General features: G+C 30.3%; 2 long non-coding RNA genes and 1 other non-coding gene across 3 annotated transcripts; all 3 read left to right on the top strand.

The window, feature by feature from the left end:
• Positions 1–8,235: 8,235 nt before the first annotated feature.
• Positions 8,236–8,446, top strand: LOC120074831 (small nucleolar RNA U3). The gene has a single exon (XR_005481110.2). It is a non-coding gene; the product is annotated as a small nucleolar RNA U3 (small nucleolar RNA).
• Positions 8,302–9,567, top strand: LOC150037228 (uncharacterized). Its single transcript, XR_016528261.1, has 2 exons — positions 8,302–8,431; positions 9,077–9,567. It is a non-coding gene; the product is annotated as an uncharacterized LOC150037228 (long non-coding RNA).
• A 203-nt stretch (positions 9,568–9,770) lies between these two features.
• Positions 9,771–12,255, top strand: LOC120072859 (uncharacterized). The gene is made up of 2 exons (XR_016528262.1): positions 9,771–9,969; positions 11,476–12,255. It is a non-coding gene; the product is annotated as an uncharacterized LOC120072859 (long non-coding RNA).
• Positions 12,256–22,347: the final 10,092 nt, after the last annotated feature.

Raw genomic sequence — 22,347 nt, 5'->3', positions numbered from 1 at the left:
TGCTTCAAGTTCTCTCCAGCTGCAGTGCCTCTTAACCCTCTGTTCGCCATTTTTCGCCACCGTCATCGTTGGGTTTCGCCAGATCTAGTAGTTTTGGGTAAGATCTTTTGTGAAGTTTTGGGTAGAAGATTGGGCCCCCATCAAGTTTGAAATGAAAGCTAACTTATTCGAATTATTTTTGGCTTTAGATTTGAGTTTGGGAAACTGTTGGAGTGGCTGTCCAGTGGGTTCGAGTTCATTTTCGACAAGTTTTGGTAAGCTTGGAGGTTTCAAAACCATTTTGTTTTGGTTGATGTTGTTGTAAAATTTGGACTTGGAAACTTAATAATGGTTTATGTTTTTGGTTGGCTTTGTTTGCAAAGTTTGGGAGCGAGTTCAACTTCAACTTTAGCTTTTGAACTTTGATCCAAGATTATTCCATTCTAAGGAGAAGATAAACTTGTTAGTTATTTTGGGCTTAAGTCTGAGGTAAGTAATCTTACTACTGGAACCACCTTTGTGCTGATAAATTTATGATTTATGTTGGGGATTGTAAGACTCTGAGATTTAATGGATTGTTTAGAAAATATATGTGAGCATGTGATAATATGTCTGAAGCGTGTTAATGTATGAGCATGATTTAGAATTTTATGAGATATATTAAAAGGATGATTGGGCATGAGCTTAAATTATGAGTTAAGCGACACTACTTCATAAATGTCTTAAAGTTAGGTGAAAGTTGGAGCATTTTGTTGATGTGCTTATTGATGTGACTTATTATGAAAGTGTGTAAGTTATATAATGTATTATGAAATTTCAAATGTTTGATTGTTACATGAGTTAGTGCATGAAAGTGTTGTTCTAGAGTGGATCCATTAATACTAGATTAATTACGTATGTTGAGGTTAACTAGCTTGACCTTGATTAGGAGATTTTAGAGGATTCATGATTAGGTGAATGTTATATGTAATATGAAGTTAGATGCAATCTCTTTTCCTTTTCAGACTATGTAACTGCATGAAAGTGATGCACGTCCAAAGGCGCTAGTACATGATAGAGATGTACTAGGGCTGGTGTGTATGAAAGTGATACATACCTAGAGGATCTGGGGTGTACGAAAGAGGTACATACTCAGTGGGTTATGTGTATACAAAAGAGGTGTATACATAACTAGATGTACGAAAGAGGTATTTACTCAGTAGGTTAGGTGTATACGAAAAAGGTGTATACTTAACCAGGTGTACGAAAGAGGTACACATTCAGTGGATTATGTGTATACGAAAGAGGTGTATACATAAGTAGATGTACGAAAGAGGTATATACTCAATAGGTTAGGTGTATACGAAAGAGGTGTATATTTAACCAGGTGTACGAATGAGGTACACATTCAGTGGGTTATGTGTATACGAAAGAGGTGTATACGTAACCATGTGTACGAAAGAGGTACACATTAAGTGGGTTATGTGTATATGAAAGAGGTGTATGCATAACCATGTGTATGTAAGAGATTGTGTTTCCTTCGGGATTCACTAGAGGTTGTGGGTCCTACGGGACTTACTAGAGGTATTAGACATATTTAACTACAGTAGGATATAAATAAGTTTTTCATGTATATATGTGTTCTATGAGGACTAGAGTAGTTTATATGCTCTACTAGGGGTAGGCATCTAGAGGACATAGATGCTTAGCCTAACCTCAGTGGCGGGGTTACTTACTGAGTATTTTATACTCACCTTTTTCTCATGTTTATGTTTCAGGTGAGAGTAGGGATGCGCCGACGAATGACAAGCGGAATTTCTGATCGAGCCACTGAGACCAGTTTTATGCTTCCGCTCATGAGATTTAAACTTCTTTTCATGTTTTCTTAGCTTTCAGTGTTGATGTTTAAAACTTACTATTAAGAATCGCTCCCAGATTTATTTATTATCATTTATGATTTATGGGTACCCTACCGCTGTTTTTAATATTTGAAATTAAATGCAAAGTCTTTTAAATTTACCTTATTTAATTAGCATTTATTTCACCATAACAGAGTGTCATTTTAAGTTCCATGCATGCATGTGTTTAGTAACGACCTAACTTAAGTCCTAGAGGGTCGGGTCGTTACACTTGTTCTTCTCTTTCTCTAACATCCCCTCTCAAACGAGAGGGTACATCAAGTACACCGAGTTTGAAACGAAAAGACTGGAAGTGAGAATGTGTGAGAGGTTTTGTGAGGCAATCAGTAAGCTGACTTGCCGAAGGAATATATCACACTTCCAAGGCTCCACGAAGGACATGATCTCGTACAAAATGAGCATCGATCTCAATATGTTTTGTTCTAGCATGAAACACTGGATAGGTGGCTATGGCAGCAAAGCTTAAGTTGTCACACCAGATGATTGGTTTGACAGAGGACAACATCCCAAGTTCCGACATCAGTTGATTGAGCCGTATGACTTCAGATGCAGTGTGTGCTAAGGCCTGATATTCAGATTCAATACTAGATCGGGCTATGACTGTTGCTTCTTAGACGACCAAGAAACTAAGTTGTTTCCAATAAATACACAATATGCTGCAACGGATTTTCGATCATCAATGTTGGAGGCCTAATCTGCATCCAAGTAGGTAGAGACTGATAGGTTAGAGCTTATTGAAACAATAGACCGTAGGATTGTATCAATTGCAGCGGAAGCACAAGGATCATCTAAGCATTCAAATTCATTAATTTTGGCATAATATAAAGCATGTTTCTGCAGAAAAATGGGTTTCAAGACATACCTCTTATAGAACTTCTTCAAAGCTTCTTCTCCAGCTGCAATCTTCTCCATATCTTATTGTAGACTACCTCAAGATCTTCTTCACTATTCTCAGTGCTCTAGATTGAGTCGTGGGACTCAAAACAAGCTTGAATCAAGGGATAAAGGAGAAAAGCTCACTGCAACAACCTTTGTTGAAGAACCTTTCTTCAAACCAAATTTTCTCTTAAAATTTTGTAGATTGCATGCCCGATTTTCACTCCAATCTTCTTATTATATTGTAGATCAACATGCAAAGAGAAAAACTGCATGAGTTACAACTCATGCTTGGAGAAGACAAAGCAAATATATTGCTTAATGAGTGAGCTACTTTAAAGATGGATAATGGAAAAACCATTTTTCCATTAAAGTGTTTTAGTTTTCCAATTTTCCTTTTTCAATTTTATCTAAAAATCAAATTTTGATTTAAAAAATCTATTTGATTTTAAAAATGAAAAATTAATTAATTTCATAAATTAATTAATAAATAAAACTTAATTAATTTAATATCAAATATTAAATTAATTTTAACACATATCCATCTTTATATATTTAAATCATATTTAAATATATATAAATTCTCCTATTCCATTTAGTTCTAAAATTAATCATAATTATATCTTATATAATTACAAATTCCTTTAATTCTAATTTGAACGTTTCAAATTAATTTATCACGCTATTCTAAAGCTAGTCCGTTATGAGCTAATAGGGAGACCTCGTAGACCTACAGATCATGGGTTCCAACAATCCGAGATTAATTGGCTAAACTCATTAGACTAGATTAATCTCCATTCATTAACTAATGGATCATTCCACTAAAGCCCATAGTTGCACTTCCCTCACTGTAGATATATTATGTCCACATGATTTAACCATAACCAACAAGTCGAATCTTCACAGGTTGTTCGTAATAAGAACTGGGTCAAATATCTAATTTAACCATAATTAATTAATTGGTCTTATTCCTCAAGTCCCTACTGATCCTCTAACGAACAACTAGTTTGTGATCCAATCACCAAACTAAACTCTCTCAGCCTAGTGAGAGGGTGGAGCCCCTTGTTCAAGACTTGGATTTAGTACTTGAGAGAACAACCTTTCTCCTATCCCTAAATCGGGTATGTGTGAACTCCGTCTTGCACCCTATGTCCCTAGCTATCTATCCAGTCTTATCCCTGAAACGGGAGTCTTATTGAGCCCGCGCTGTTGAGTCAACTCTCAACTATGCAAATCTAAGGGCAATCCCGAATAAACAGGAGTTCATAGTTAGCTTAGGATTAAGATCGAGTTACCTAGGTCATCTAGGTGAAATAGTCAGTCTTAAATAGTAAACAACGTTATAAAGTAAAAGTGACTTATTTCTTGGTTCGGATCTTATGCAAACTCATTACATAGGACGCCCCCACTCCTCATGTCATAACATGTACGAATTAAGATCACATCATATGTAGCACTTTACAACTATTTGTAATAACTACAGAGTAGACCACATCCAATGGTGTTACCAGAATAAGGTACCCAACCTCATTCATATACCATAGATCATTTTGACTATTTACTCGAACTCGATCCACTTTTATGTCTCCATATAAAGTTCAGGTACTCATACAATAGTCATGGGCCTTAGTTTATTGGATTTGGACTTTCATACAATTTATGAGATCAATAACAAATATATTGATAATAGAAAATGTTTATCATTTTACAAACTGTGAGTTTTTACGACATAAAACCCAACAATACTCCCACTCGGACTAAAACTCCAGTGGATCAATATATACAAATATATACAATGTTGAGTTTACATGGAGAGAATAAAATATACAAATACAATAAATTAGGGCATCACAATACCCATCAATTCTCCCGCTTGCCCTAGTGATACAAAACTCGTAGACCTAGTCCTACTAAATGTCCCTCAAACACTTTAACTAAGAGGGTCTTCGTAAATGGATCAGCTAAGTTGTCTTGGGAAGCAATCTGAGTGACAACGATGTCTCCTCTGTGTACAATCTCCCTGATGAGATGGTACTTTTGTTTGATATGCTTTTCCCTTTTATGGCTTCGTAGTTCCTTTGAATTTGCAACTGCTCCACTGTTGTCACAATAGAGAGTGACAGGCAGGTGCATGTTAGAAACTACTTTCAGATCTGTCAGGAACTTTCTGAGCCATACTGCTTCTTTTGCTGCTTCGTTTGCAGCTACATACTCAGCTTCCATTGTGGAGTCCGCAATATAACTTTGCTTGATGCTCCTCTACACAACTACTCCTTTTTTAAGAGTGAATACTGACCCCAAAGTTGATTTCCTTGAATCAATATCGATCTGAAAGTCAGAATCAGTGTATCCAGTAAGGATCAGATCCTTATGACCATACACGAGCATATAATCTCTCGTTCTTCTAAGATACTTGAGAATGTTTTTAACAGCAGTCCAATGGTCATGACCAGGATTGGACTATATACCCCACAAACTTGCAAACCACCAGGGAGAAAGTCAGAGAAAAGAAACCAAAACCCCACAAACAAGGGACAACAACAAAACAAAGAACAACGGAAAGTTCAAAAAGAAAAAACATTCGTAAACACACTATATAAGACAAAGAAGATCAATCCGCTAGGAAGCAACACGAGCACGAATTGTAGAAACCATAAGGTGAACTAGAGCAGACACCGACCTCGGTCTACTTCCATGCAGTCGCCGGTTACGCTCCTGCTAGATGTAGTATATGGAAGCACACCAGAATACATGGAATAACTTATTACGCACCCCTTACCCGACCCCACTCAGCACAACCAATTCAACTCCACATCCCAACCCACCACCTGATACAACGAGCCCAACTAACGCAACACACCAGACCATACCTCTCTCCCAAACCCACACTCAAAAAATAAATGATCTCACGACTCCACACCTCCCCCACACAGAAAGCACCCCCCTTCGAACAACATACCCCAATTCCTCAACCAATCCCGCGTACCCAACCTGTCCCTCACAGCTAACCACGCACAGAAGGAGTGACGTGGAATACCACCACCCACCCACAAAATACCAGTCCAAGACACCCTAGGACGATGAGGACGCAAACTCTCACGCACTAGCGATAGAAAACCGACCATTCGCATCCGACACCCAAACCCAATAATCTTCCCCCCTCACCCTAACCCTACTGCCTAAATAAGACCTCATATCTCAAGAAAGCTCCCAAGACACTGTAAGCCACCTCTAACCTCCCTCACCATCTACGAACTCCGAAAACCGCGCCTCCAAACTACTCCCTGCATCATAAACCATCGTAGACCCATATGAATCTAAAATCACTTCCCTCGGCAGCCAAGGATTCCACTAAACAAAACAAGACCATCCATCACCAACCATCAAATGAACCAAATGCTTGAATCTATCTCTACTTCGCAAGATAGCCCTCACGTACCAAGACCTCCTAACCTCACTCCGAACAACCCACAAAGACCGTAAAAAAAAAAAAAAGAATTTGTAAATAGATTATATACTACATTAAAAAGTGAGGAGGTTAGAAAAATATTTTTAAAGCATTTATGTTGATGCTTCAATTTTATAATTTACAAAATATATCATTAATAATAGATAGTAAATTTATTAATCAACACTTATCAATATAGTAAATAAATGCATTTTCCAATTACTATATCTATATATTTTTTAACTATGAAGTTTTTGATACCTTATTTGGTAATCATTTTGTTTTTAGTTTTAATTTTTGAAATTTATATTTTTTTTCTCCTATTTTTTTTTCCATACTTTTTACTTTTCTTAAAGAAACATTATTTAAAAAAAACATGACTTGATTTTTAATTAAAACATTGATAGTAAATAGACAACATAACATAGAAAATTAAATAACTTTCTTTTAGTCATAATATGAAACCAAATTAGTAAACTAAGTTTATCTTTATTTAGTTTGAAAAGTTCATTATATACTTAAAAAAAAGTTAACCCGCAGACTTTTTAATAAACAAAAAAAAAAGTAATAAAGAAAACAATAGTTTCAAATTATGTCAAATAACTTTTTCAAAATGAGTCCTTCAAGAAATATAAAAGTTTAGGCGATTTTTTTTTCTTGAGTTTTGAATAATATGTGCATTTAGTCCTATTCAAAGCTTTTATTACAGTTTATTATTTCCAATGATGTAAAAAATTAAAAATATTTATTTTTTGAAAGTCATCTTGCCACTTTAGAATTTGATCCATTAAATTTAATAATTTTATCAATGGAGGGACTTTTAAACATACTTTTAAAAATTCAGGATTAAAATGACTCATTTAAAACATTAGAAACCAAGACCATAAAAAAATATTTCTTAATGGATAGATAATTGATTGTAATTTAATTACATCATATAGATTAAGTAAACGGAATGTGAAAAGCTAAAATGTAAAAGTTTTTCCTCAAAATACATTAGTTCCAAAATTAATATATTTATGAAATTATAATTAACTATAGAATATGAAAATTTTGGAAAGTTTTATAGTTTTTCATTCACTTCATTTAACCTTTTTTTTTTTTTTTTTTAAGCAGGAGGCATAAAAGCAAGCGACCAAATGAGAAACCCTAACTAAGGAGGAGAGGAACACACTCAATAATTAAACTTTTATAACAGAGTACACGACAAATTATTGACAAATGAAAAATACATAACTTAATTTTGATATCATTTATGGTTGAAAAAAGATTCATAATTGTACTAAGAAAAATCATAAACATTTATATAGAACCCAGAACTAATTTTAGATATTTCTAATTTTAAAATTTTAACTTATTTAATAATAATAATAATTAATTTTGATATTATACTTTACAATTACATTGCATATTAAATAATAAAACAAATGTATCTATTTATAGTATTATAAAAAATTTAGTAAATAGAATAATAGTAAACATATATCACGTGCATTGAACATGATAATGATATATATATATATGTTCACCAAAAAGTTTTATAATACAATTTTTTTGAGTTATTGGGAATATTAGCTACTCATAATATAAAAATTGAAAATGTATAAATAATTCAATTATTATAAATAAGTTAAATTATGTGTAATGTAGATGTGTCCATTGGTCATATGTCACTTATCCATTATCTCATGCGTTGTCCATTTGTCTAAATATTACACACTATTAATGTCATGTAATCCATACTTGCCAAATTATCATTTGATGGATTTTAAAAGACACATATTGATCAATAAAAAAAATTGGAGAAAGTGGAGAAATCCATTATTCGTTATTCTATTTACTTTTTGTTATATATATATATATGAATTGGTACAGGTTTTTATCATTTTTTATTTGAGTTGAATAAATTTTGCGATTCCAATCATTTGAAAAAAAAAAAGAAAAAAAGGAAAAAGTCCAACCACCCAAGTCCCACATCGAAAAGTTTGTATGAGAAACTACATTATTTAAATAGAAAGATGAAGTTAGTAAGATACGACCTTACTTGAACAGGATCTGTTCTATAGGTTGTACAACTGTGTCCTTGAGTTCTAAGGAGATAAGAATCAAAGTCTGGTGGATGAATTATTTGCCTTGTAACTAGAGCGTGAGTAACTGCCAATGAACCTTGGCTTCAGTGGCTGTAGATGATCGTTCTCAGCAGGCTCCAACCTACTGGGATGGTTACAAGGTGATCTGACAGACTTCAAATAATTTTTCCTCCTCTGTATGTACACCTTTTTTTTCGTTGGTGCTTCGGTTTTCTGTGTAGGAGGGTTTGAATTTATGCTACTATTATATGGTTTTATGAGATTATAAAGATGAGAGGTTTTACTTGGAAAGTAGTTAGTTTATGTTCGTAAAGTGTTTGATGAAATGTCTCCAAAAATCAGAAGCTAATTCGTCAAGTGTTTTTGTTCTAATTTTCTGTTTTTCTTGAATGTGGTGAATCTATGCTACTGCTATATGGTGTTGTGTGAACGGATTTGAAAGATGGGGGATTTTACTAAGATGGTGTTGGTTGGTATTTGGTTTATGCTCATAAGTTGTTTGATGGATGTCTCTAAAACCAGAGGTTCATCCTTTTAACCGATGCTTACATGGCTGTTTTATCCTTCCGTTTTCATGTTAAACTCCCTAAAGCTAAGCTCGAAGTCCACTGCAAGAATGTTATTTGTTGGAGTGTTTTGATTTATTTTCCATTCTTCTTCTAAGGAGATATTACGAAAGGTCTGGGTACTTTGGTTTTGGGGTGCAATTGGTTCAATTTCAATCTTTGAATATCTAAATTCTACGACTTTTAAATGTTCAAGTAACTGAAGCAATGATCATACAGGTATTCAAATTAGATGTTGGTAAATCTTATTTCACAAGATGGTGTGATCCAAAAAAGAAGGTCCAGTTGTGCTTTATTATCGCATTGATGGTGTTTCTAGGTGGAAGAAGCAACAAATTTCAAGACCACTTCTTTGTTACTCATGATTTGTGGTGCATTCTCTTTATATGTCCTTGTGCATTCTCGTTTTTTATTGGACTATATATGAAGGAAAGAAAGCATCTATAATTCCCAATCGATTAGAGCCTCCTTTAGGTTGACTTGGATTAAGAGAAACAACGGCTTACTTGACAACACCATTGTTTTTTATAGATTTTTTTTCAACTTCACCAATCTATTAAGTCTTAACCAATGAATCTCAGAAGTACACCAACGTCTTAACCAATGTATCTAAAGGCTTAAGTGCAGATCTTATACAACAGTAAAATGTTTGAGTTGTTTGTCTTGTATTTTCCATAATGAAGTTCCATTAATCACAAGTTTTTCAACAAGGCTCTGTCTGATTTCCTCTTGGCATTGGGTTTTGGACTGAGAAAGGCTAGAAAGTATACATTCAGCACATGTTCAGCTTTGCACTTGTTTGTATTGGCTATGTTTCAGTTATTTCATTTATCCAAAGTTGGTCGTATTATACCAGAATATGTAGTATGATTATGTGTAATTAGTCAGCCAGCTGTGAGTTTTGTTGACCCCCATGAATATTTATACATTTCATTCATGGAGAATTCAATCGAATGACGTTTTCTCTGCCGCACAATTTCTATGGCAAATTAAACTGTAGTGAAAGCTCCTTCTACACGTTCAACAACTTCATCTCAATGTCATAACTTAATGTTCTTTAAACACAGTTTCAAGCAGCCAAATCTGTGGCTAGGACTTGTTCGACATATAAGGTAGGTACATGATATAGTTCTCCCTTGCCTGTATACTTGTCTGGGTGGTAAATTATTGATTTTGGTGCTTCCATGCACATTTGTTTATTTGAAGGAGTTATTTGAGCCATTATCTTATTTTCAACTTCTGTTATTTTGCTGATCGGCGCAGTTCCTGAGTGCATTATGTTGGCACTATTTGATTATTAAATTTGTTATATTTTCAGGAGGTTCTATTGTTACCCAGTTTCAGTATAATTTGCTTTCTGTTAGTAAATTAACCAAGGACACATCTATTATTCTTCAATTTCTTGGTTACAGGACAAGTGGTGCAGCTTGAGGATAATTGGGAATGGTTGTTTGAACCATGGCTTGTTCTTACTTGATGTTTCAGTTACTGGATGAGTTTCTGTTGTTTCTCCTAATAAATTATGTGTTCTATTGTTCTGCTCTATAGCATAGTTGTCATCTTCACCTTTCTTATTGTTCTCTGAACTCCTTGAAATGAACTTTGAATTTGGTTCTTCAACAGAACATTGTGATGGTCGTTGTCTTGTTTGTTCTCTTGCTAAAAAACGGAGAATGTCATTCATATCAAACAACCATTATTCTGCGAGTTGGACCTTCTTTTTTGGATCACACTATCTTATGAAATAAGATTTACAACATTCAAGTCGAGTACCTGTACGATCAATCATCGCTTCAATCACTTGAACATTTAAAAGGCCTACCATTTAGATAGACAAAGAGGTAACATATCAAAGATTGAAAATTTGAAATAGATGCATCCAAAAACAAAGCTACCCAAACCTTTAGTAATATCTCCTTAGAAGAAGAATGGAAAAGAAACTAAAAGACTCCAACAGACAACATTCTTGCGGTGAATTTGAGCTTAGCTGCAGCAATTGTAAAACAAAAGGACAAAGTAACCATATAAGCATCAGTAAAACGGTTAGCCTCAGGTTTCAGAGACATATCATCCAACACCTTACGAGCATAAACCAAATACCCACGATCGTATTAAACCCCGTCTTTTTAATCTCAAACCACCATAGCAGTATTACAAATTCAAACCCATTCAAGAATTTAGCTATATCATATGCATTTGTGATTTGGGCTTTCGGATTTGCATGAAATCGGTGACTTGGGTTTTTTGATTCACATGAAGTTGGTGGTTGAGGTTTTTGATTTAGGGCTCGACATCATTTGGTGGGTTTGGGTGTAGGATCTGAGTGATAGAAGTTTTACAAATAGCAAGGCGATAGGGTAAATGGAAGAAAATGACTTAACGAAGAAATAAAACTAAGAACAGAGAGTGAGATATGAAGAGCGAGACACTGAGAGAAAGCAAGACAATAAGAAGAAGAGGATGACATACAAGAGAATTTAAGATTATAGAGCGAGAGCGAGTATCTAAGAGTGAGATAGATAGATATACTATTAAGACCAGAGAGAGTAAAAAGACTTTGACTACTTACTTTATTTCCTTTGGTTTAGCTAATGAGACAAATTGTTTTGTATATGCAGATCTACGATGTCAACAAGTTTAAAGATATCTGAGTGTGATTGCTTTCCTGGCCAAGTATCGAGCGGACAAGATTGCCAAGGACAAGCTTACCACCAAGCAGCTTGAGATGTTCAGGAGAACAATCTGGGCAGTTTGCGGACAACAACTTTGTTTTCAACAATCTCGTTGTCCATCACATGTTGCTAAGATAAGTTAAGGCCTAGAAAGCGAATGCTATGAGCTTCTCCATAAAGGGTGCAATTGTTATATTTTCGAAGGACCAGTTTCTGTTGAGGACTAGTTTGTGGTTGGCCCTCGCTCAAGTGGTTTGAACTAAGGAAGCTTCTTAAGAATTAGAGAGGAAATATTTAAGTAATAGGTATAGGTCTAACCCATTCCACATCAATGTTTTGGAAAAACAATAAAAGCAGTTGGAGTTTCAGAATAATGACGATGTGGTGAAGATTATCTTAATGTATTACATCGAGGTTGTAATGATGGAGAAGATTAAATAGAAGAGTGCAGTTGATCGAGAACTCTTTGAGACTATAGAGGGCCTAGAATACTATAACAACATGGATTGGGGAAACATTATTTGGGAGAGGACACTAGAGGATCTTCAGACTGCATTGAAAGACAAAGTTGGGATCTAGAAAAAGAAAGTCAAATCAAACAAATACTTCATTGAGAAGTACTCTCTTCGTTGGTTTCCTCAAGCTAGGTACCACATGTTGTATTTTTCTTATTTTTTGGTATAATGACCCTTAACTTTGAATATATATATATGTCATTTTTAGGTATATGGACATATGAGACCCTATTGATGAAAAAGAGGAGTGAGAAAAAACATATAGTTTACGTGAAAAATCCTATAATAGGGAGAAAAAATCACGATAGAGACTTATTTTTTATTATTGTTCTAATACACATAATAGAATGGAACAGATCAAATCAATAGACAATGGGTAACCGTTATTGATATTGTTAATAATATTCTATAAGCAATATATGCGTTTGGAAAAGCATTTACCTTTTTTATATAATTTAATATTTTAATAGGACAATCAATTTTATTTTGCAAGACTTCTCTTAATATCTTTAATTCAAAAAATAAATTTAAACCACTAATGTAAGAAAATGTATCATATTTTAATATATTTTCAATATTAATACAATAAATTTCATATCAAATATGAAGTTAAAGATATTTTTATATACTTGAAATTGTTTAAATCTACTTTTAAATGAAGAAATTGTTTGATCTATAATATAGTAAAAGTAATCAATTCTAAAATAATCTGCAAGTGATCCTATTTCTTCAATGTCAATATTATCATCAAATTATTTTTTTTTTCTTTGAATCATTCTTTTTTCACGAAATCTTAGTTGTATTTCCATAATTTCTTTAGTTGAAACCATAGCATCGATGAATCTATTTTCTCTATATTTTTTTAAAAAGAAAACTAAACATTTCAAGTAATCTAAAGCAATATCAATATTCATATCTTTATGTTGTAGGACTTTACTCACAGATTTACAGCAAATAAAATATCATACCATATATAGTCATGCCTAAAAATAATTCAAAATTTCAAAATTTTCAAATTCATAAGGAATTAACAATTAACTTCACTTTTCACTTTTCACTTTTCACTTTAGGATTTTTATTAGTTTCTCCTAATTTTACTAAAGTGTCCCCTATTTGAGACCCTTGAAATCTAATTGCTTTGACACTTTCAATTCGACTTGCTCGTCGTGTTTGTGACAATGTTTGATAGTCAAGTTGGTTATGTGATCTAGCAAAAGTTTCCACCATTTTTAAACGAAGAAAATAAAGAATAAATATGTTACACAACTCCAAAAAAATGTCATAGCTCTATGACATGAGCTAATCATGACAGAAAGTACTAGATTGAGATTATGATAATCACAAGGTATATAAAATGTTATAAGATTATTTCTAGTAATCTTATATGTATATCCTATTGTTTTCCTTTCATATTAGAACCATTGGTATATCCTTGTCTTTTTATATTCGATATATCAAGTTTAAGATCCTTAATTGTGTTTATAAGCACATCAAATAAACCTTTTCTGGTAGTATCTTCAAAACTTTTAAAAATTCTAAAGAATATTCTTCTACTTTTATTAGGCTTGTTGAAATATCAACACACCTCAATTTAAGACATTTGTTTTTGATGACTTACCTCAAGTGTACAATCTAATATAACCGAAAAATATTTTGCTTCTTTAATTTGTTTCAATAATTATATTTTTTATTTCAAGTCCTAATAGTTGTATGAGTTCATTTTGTATATTATATCCAAGATAATGATAATGAATTTCTTTATTTTGAATACGACGAACATGTTCTTGTATTATTGGATCAAATTCGGCATTCATTTCAATTAAGCTTATATTTTTCCCATTATTTTTTTGATAAATTTTTTCATTACTTCCTTGAAATGTTAAATTATTTTTAGCAAGATTTTTAATAACAACAATAATTCGTGTCAATACTTTATTTCAATGTTCTTTTTTTTTTATTAATTAATTCTTTAACATCTTTGTTAATTGTGTTACTTTTTAACAATAATTTATAAATCAACCTAAACATTCATACTAGATATGTGTTCATTACTAGTTTCGTGATTTCTAAGTCAAGAACTAAGATTTTTCTAATCATTAACTTCTTCATTAGGTAATTGAACTGTCTCAGATTTAGTATCAAATAACTTATAACAAAAACAATAAACTTTATCGAAATCCTTTGAGTAAACTAGCCAATTTCTATCATATTTTTTGCCATTAGATAAATTTTTAGTATAATGAATATTAGAAGAATGTTTAGAATTTTCATCTTTTGGAAATATTAAATGACTTTCTCTAATGGGATCTTTTTTGCTAATAAAATTAATTTATATTCAATATTTTTTCCATCGTCTTGGATCATATATATTATATTAATATACTATACATGTCTCATTATCATTCTTTTCTCCTTTTTCAATGTCCTCCTCGCTCTCTAGTTTTTTTTTTTTTTTTTTTTTTTTTTTTTTTTTTTTCATTTAAGTTTAGATTACATGTTTCATTTCCAAGCATATAATTATCTACTATTTTTGTTTCATCTTTCAATTTATCTATACTTATCATTTCTTCTATTATTTCATCGATTTTATCACTTAATAACAAATTTATTAGAGCACCTTTTTTTTATTCAATTAATTTTTCTACTCTTTTTTTCTTGTTGAGCTTTTCATATCCATATTCATATTTTCTAGTAGACATATTGATATTCTAAGTATACAAACATAAAAAAATCTTAAATGTTAAGGTATCGATCAATCAATAATATGAACTAGTTTTTTTTCAAAAAAAGGTAAAAGAATTTGAATGAAAAAAAAAAAAACTGGAACTTTAATTTAAAGTAGCTGGATTGAGTTGAGGAAATGACTTTTGCTCTAACAATTGATAATCAAACTAGGACTCGTAAGGCCACACAGAATACCGATAAAAATATGAGAGTCGAGAGAGATTTAGAGAGGGGGAGAGAATTCAACTTAAAATGAATCTTATCATACAAAATATATTTATGAGGGGAATGGAAAAAAATTTAGTTTTGGAAAAAAAAATGAAATATGAAAGATCTTCTACTCTCTCAACGTAAACTTATGAGTGAGCAGATTCATTATGGATTTTTTTAATAGTTTGTATTTTCACTATTATAAGAAAAACTATATATATATATTAAAATTTCAAAAATATTCTTTTAGAGTAGAAATTATAAAGAAATTTTTGACGAAAATTGAAATAATAAATGATGTGACAATAACTTGAAATGAAAATTTAAATCACTACATCATTTCAAGTTAGTCATTCTATACAATTTTAAGTCTAAGTTTACGTTTGAAATTCTAAAGGATTTCTACTAGAGGATAAAAATTTTAAACATTTATGAACGTATGAGGTAATAACGTAATTTTCAAAAGTATATAGAATTTTTTTTAAACAAATGACAAACTTGAAGGGTAATTGTTAAATTTTCCCTTCTTAAGGTGCATCTGAAAAGCTCAATTGAATGATACTCCACAATTCCTTATATTTCAAACAGTGGCCAAACTTGGTAGTCCACCCCCACCCATCCTGTCTATGATGTGTTTAGTTAAAATTACATTAAATTACAAGTTTAACCTTCTCAATTAAAAGTTTGTATTTATTTTGTCTCTATGTTTTTAAAATATGTCTAATACTAATAGTCTCTAAATCTTAATGTGTTTGATAAGTTATTGACAAATTTATTTTTTTAATTTATTTATTAAATATAAATATAAATTATATATCTAATAGAATTATACACTTCAATTTTGCGTCACATAATTTTTATAAATTAAAAAGCTCTAGAGTTGATTTGTATTCTATAAATTTTAAGGATCAATAAATACATATTTTAAAATGTAAGGGTTAAATAGGAAAAGAAACTAAGTACTACGAGAAAATTGAAAGAATTTTCATACTCCTATTCATTATTCATTGTTAGTCATGTTAGCGTATTTTAAAAAATAAAATGAGGTCTACTAATATTGATGTGAGTTCATTAATATTTATAAAGATAAGTCTATAGTATGAATAAAGAGATATAGAATTTTGGTAATATAGAAAAATTTAATTGAGTTAAATATATAATTTAACTTAGAATAAAAAATAAAAACGGTTGACTTTTTCCTTTTCTTTTTTATTTTTTTTAAGTATAAATGAGAGAGAAAAAGTTCTGCAAATGACAAAATCACGAAATTAGGTAATACAAACATGACTTAGGGATTTGTACCTTCACCGTTTTCGGTGAAAGTCAACGTGACCAAAGACGATTGTCGTTTTGCCAGCTTTTAGGTGCCGACCTGTCGTTTGATAAAATAATTTAGATTTAGCCTTGTCTACACGCAAGACCGTGGTTTGTAGCTGATTAATTTAATTAGTTTTAACTCGGGAATAATTTATGATCTACAATTACTTTGTTTTAAAAGAAAATAAACAAATAAGCAATTTTAAATTCTTAAATTAACCGATATGACTTATTTTCAATTAGCAATTTATTTGGACCTGCTCCCACTTAAAATCCTAGATCCTCCACGGCCTTTGGTCTAGAATCAACACATCATGTCTAGTTTATTATTTTTTTTTGAAAATTAAATAAATCTGTATGTATCAATTTTAAGTAAAAGAGTTGGATTTTTAGTCAAATTTAAAACAAAAAACAAATTTTTTTAATTTTTTTTAATTTTCAAAATTGAACTTAGTTTTTGGAAACATAGATAAAAAGTAGATACCAAACAAGAAATTTAGAGTTGAAAAATGTGTTTATAAACTCAATTTTCAAAAACCAAATGGCTAACCTTAGTTTTTGTATTTTCAATTTTGTAATAAATTTTTATCTATTTTTAGTTTTGTAGTAATTTACTTCTTAAATTTTAGTGTCTACACTTTAAAATTTATAATGATTTTAGTCTTTACAGTAAAAAATATCGTTAATATTTAATTAAATTTCTCACATACCTAGATCAATAAGTTAATTGAAAACCAAATGCACTTATAATTTAAAGATCAAATTATTATACAATAAAAATTGAAATTATAAATTAAATTATTAGAAATTTGAAAGTATAAGAATTGAATCTTATCACGCTAAAATTTTAGATTTGAATGATTAGTTTTATTAAAATTCATAATAAAAATGTAGTTTAACAAAATCACAATTTTGGCCACTGGGGTATTTCAACTTCCAGTCTGGCCTTCATCTCGCCAATAATTGACACCTTTTGTTTAGTGGACCATTTGAAGAAAAAAAAATCTAAAATAATCCATCCATAAGAAATCAATTGATTAATGCGGTTAGTGAGTTAGGTTGGATTTAAAGAATTTTTTAGACCCTACTCAATTGTTTGGATATAAATTTCTTCAATTCAAACAACTCTCATTAAAAAAAAATGAATCCAACTGAATCCAACTGTGAAATATTTGGGTTGAATTGGTTTTGATTTCATTTATTTAATTTTTTTAAAAAAAGTAAAATGTAAATACGTAAAAATAATTAATTATTTTTATATATTTAATTAATATTAACAACTCAATTTTAATTTATATAATGCAAATTTTCATTTGAAACTATTTTTAAGAGTCGTAGGAGAATAAATTATTCAAATAATAATGAAATTAGATAAAACTAAAATCAATGTATCTATAAATAATTGCATTATAAGTAACAAAAAAATATATATTTTAAGTTAATAATAAATTCGGATTGGTTTGAGGTATATTAGGTGAACTCATAAATCAACTCATCCCATAAAGTTTTCATTTATTTGAACTCAACCCAACCCAAATGAATTCATAATCCACTCAGATTGTGTTGGTTGATCGATTTTTTCGAGTGACAATTTTTTTAACATGTCTAATAATAAGTAATCTTTTCTTTAATTAATTAATGTAAAATCACCTTATTTTATAGTAAGGGATTGATTTTATACCAAAAATCGTCAAAAGTAAATTATGTGTTTTGGAGTCTGAAAATATTAATATTTTATCTTTCTTTTATTATTGGATTGATGCCATCGATTTCAAATCTCTTGTTTTTATTTTTTTTTTTTTATTTTTTTTATTTTTTTTTTTTTTTTAAAAAAAGTAAAACTAAAACATTTGAATAGATAATTATTTAAACCTCTAACTTAAAAAAAGTAAAAACATGTATTAATTATGGCTGAATTGTGCTCACTTTGACAATTTTAAATGACATATTTGCCAATATTTATTAAGTATCGACATAATTATCACATCAATGAAAATATTGTCATTATCAAGTTATATATTGTTATGAGTAACTTGAGACTAAACTGATACATCTAATAAATAAGGAAAAATGGAAATCAAACTTGGACCAAAACAAGAACATGATGAACCAAGGGAGGGGAGTTGGACCTCCGGGCCCAACTTCCCCTTGTCTCGACCTCAAAGGTTGTTGAGCCTAACTTTCGCACAAAGTGTGTCCAACACACCTTGAATCTAAGAATCACACATAGGGTCCAATTAGATTACCAGATAACTAGATTCCAAATTAGAGCAAGAGAAGACGATAAATACCACACTAGTGTGCAAGTTTTCTCTTTTGCAAGTCACGTTTTTTTCCCTCCAAATTAATTAATTAATGATGTCACGTGAAGGTTATGCATGTTTTTTAGTTGGATTTTGGCACCAACATATATATTTATAACAATAATAATTTATTATCCATAAATGTAAAGGTTGCAACAAGAATTTCATGAACAAGGATGATAGCTCAAGATAGTTTTGACTGAGGGTAAAAAAGGAAAGAAAATGATTGTTGAATTTAATTTAAACTAATTTATTTTTTCAGAAAAGTGGAAATACGGGGTGATCTAGAAATTACAAAGAGGCAAGTGCTTACTATATTTCAAAATAATCCATATTTATTTGTTTTCAAAATTGTTTTGCTTATAAGGCACACCTAAACTGTTAGATATACAAATATTAAGAAAAAATGTTTTAATTGTTTTAATTTTTTTTAAAAATAATAACAATTTTGAAAAAGCAACTACCTCGATGTAGTTTTACTTGGTTGGTTTTTTCTAAAATTTATTATTCATAAACTGGTCTAAATTGTATAAATATTTGTCCCATACTTTCAATTTCATCTATTTATGCTCGATATTGCAATATTTAAGTTGTAATTTTTCCTATAAATATTTTTGTTTGAAAATTTATTTATATAAAACATATGTACTATGATTCGAAATTGATAAGATTTTCCATAAAAATAACATTGTATATTTGTATTAGAATTAGATTTTTGTTAAAATTTTTAAGATTGTACCACGTTGTTCAATAATAAATTTGTGTATTAATCAAATTTAAGTTTGTGCAACTCGATATTAATATTTATGAAACGATATAAGTTACTCATTTACTAATTTATTAAAATCTATGAATTAGCAAAAATCGAATAGATTATAGAAATCGAGGTACTTATCTAAATTCGTAAAAATTAATATAACTTAATAAGTTCAGTGGTAAATTTTGAATTTTCCTTTCCCCTATTAAAAAAAATATTGCTTAGGTAACAATTCTTAAACCATAGGACATTGGAAAATTAAGGGAGGCAACCAAGTCAAATAGGAAGAGGTGGGTTTACAACTTTTCTTTCTTTATAATCAAATACCAAAAAAGTCAAATGGAAATGACAGTTGAATAGTGATTAAATTATATCCATTGGATCATTAATCAAATTTCATCTCAATGTTAATCCTATGGCCGTGTTTATTTTAAGCTCAATTTGGTGTTTTCTAATAAAGAATTAAAAACACAAACAAAAAATCATATTGAAAAATATAAGAACTCTTAAATATCATTTGTCCATCTCTTTTCAAAATTATTAATTTTAACTTTTAGTGTATATATATAACTATTTTTTTATAGTTGATCTTGATAAAAACTTTTTAAATAAATAAATTAAACTAAAAGAATGCCTGAATGTCAAGAATTAAAATGTCATTGTAGAAAATTATGAATTCTAATGTTTCTTTATATGAAATATGATAACTATGGTAAAGAATGGACCTTAATTAATCAATAGTCTTAAATGTCCATAAACTATCATTTATAAGATAATCCTTTTAACTAATAGAGGATTGGAGTCACAGAATCCGTAGTCGTTAATACATACAAATATAGTCAAGTTATGCTCTCTTTAGCTACCCTAGTAAGGCATTATAAAAAGAAATTGGCATTCTTAAGGTATATTTGATTTAACTTTTCAAGTGTTTAATTTTGAAAAAAAAAAATAAAGTGTAGACAACCACTCAAAATAGAAATAGGTTTTGAAACATTCTTAAAATGTATTTTAAACCGTTTTAATAAAAAAAGAGTTTAAATAAAAATATTTTTTTAAAAAAATATTTTTTTTCTAGTCAACTCAATTATTCCTACACACGCTAAATTTTAGAGACATTATTAGATAAAGATTTCAATTGAGATATTCCTCACAGGAAAAAAATTTGAAAATTTTAAACATATTTAGGTAATTTCAACATGATAAACAATCAATTATTTAAAGAATGAATTAATAATAACAACAACTAAAATTAAAAATATAAAGATTAAATCATTGAGAACTAAATTGTTAGTTTGGTTCGGAAGTATCTTTTTAATAATATAAAAAAAAAAAAAAAAACGTGTACGAGTGCAAAAATGTCATTGACAAATAGTAAAATTATTTTATCAAACATTTTTCTCTTTTAAAATATGAAACAAGTCAGCCATCCACTTTGAAATTAACATACTCTATTGACTCTAAACCATTGATCACACACATTTTCATCAAACTTTCTCTATATAATTAAATATTAATGAAGAACATACAACTTTTACATTGAATTATCACCGTCATAGATAATAACACGAGGGGGTTGTAATAATTTTTTTTTCCACACGTGAGAGAGGAATTTCTTGTAATATATGAGAAAATGGATGAAAATTTTAAAAAAAGGTAAATGTGCCACGTGGTACAAAATAGTTGTAATATAGGCAAGTTGATTCGAAAATAAGAAAATGTGTTACATTTCTTGGAAAATTTTATTTGTTAAAATTAATAAAAGGGCTTCATTTTCCAAATCTATTTTGACTAAATCCTACAACTTGCCTCAATTTGTCAAATATCAAGAAATCTTTGCATTTAAATTTGCAAGTTCTCAAATTTCTTACCAATAACATTATTAAAATTGGACCATTTTCACATTTCTGGTCTCATCAGAGGGTATAAGTTATCCCTCATATTTATTACAAGTTATCACCTACCAATAACATTGTGTTAGCCTAATTCTATTAGAATTCAAAATTGAACAAAGGATGGAGAGAAATTTTCACATATAGCAAAATAACTATTTATAGAAATAGTAAAAAAAATATTGATAGACACTAATAAACTTCTATCAACATCTATCAATAATAGACTTGTATTAGTTTCCATCACTGTAGTATCATAGACTTGTATCAGTTCCTATAATTGATAAACGTTGATAGACTTCTATCAACAATATTTATATGTGATAGACATTGTTCAATGTCTATCACAACTATTTAAAAGCAACAAAACTCAAATCTAGCATCTAACTTCATGGGTAAATTAATTCCAACACCAAAACTTAATGGGTGTTCAAGAACCAAACGAAATTAACCCAAAACACCCAAAATCTTACCCCTAACAGCAAAAAATTAAACAAACTCTAGTGTTGGCGGCGACAAGACAGTGACGATGAGGATCGAGCTACATGAATCTAAGAGTTAGAGGAACAGAGAGAGAGAATGAATGGGATAGAGAGAGAAAAATCGACTCATTGATGGCAACATACAACTAGAAATGCGATGTAGACCCAAACGACGGTGGATCGGTGGTTGGGCATGAATGCAGTGGTTGCTGGACGTTAGAGTATTTGGGTTAGAGAGAGAGTTGAGATCGGGTCGAAGAAGAAGAAGAAAGTGTGTGGGTTAGAGAGAGAGATCGAGATTGGACCAAAGAAGAAGGAGAAGGAATAGGAGAAGGAGAAGACGATGGAGAAGAAGACAGAGAAGGGGGAAGACAAAGAAGAAGATGGGAGAAAAGGAGAAGACGCAGAAAGGGAAAGATGATTAAAATTTGTTATTTTGTGTAAATAGTTTCTCTTATTTTTCTATTTTTGAAAATCTTCTAATAATAGAGGTAAATGAAAAGAAATTATTTAATAAGCGTGTCTCTCTTGAAATAATAGTAGGATAATTAATCTATATACTCCTAGTAATATATCTTTTTGCTGGATATATAAATTTAAGATAGTTTTACTATTTCTCTC

This window comes from Benincasa hispida, chromosome 3 (genome assembly GCF_027475165.1).
Source record: "Benincasa hispida cultivar pf3 chromosome 3, pf3_genome.v1.1, whole genome shotgun sequence".
Taxonomy (NCBI): domain Eukaryota; kingdom Viridiplantae; phylum Streptophyta; class Magnoliopsida; order Cucurbitales; family Cucurbitaceae; genus Benincasa; species Benincasa hispida.
This window is presented reverse-complemented; position numbering and strand designations above follow the sequence as displayed.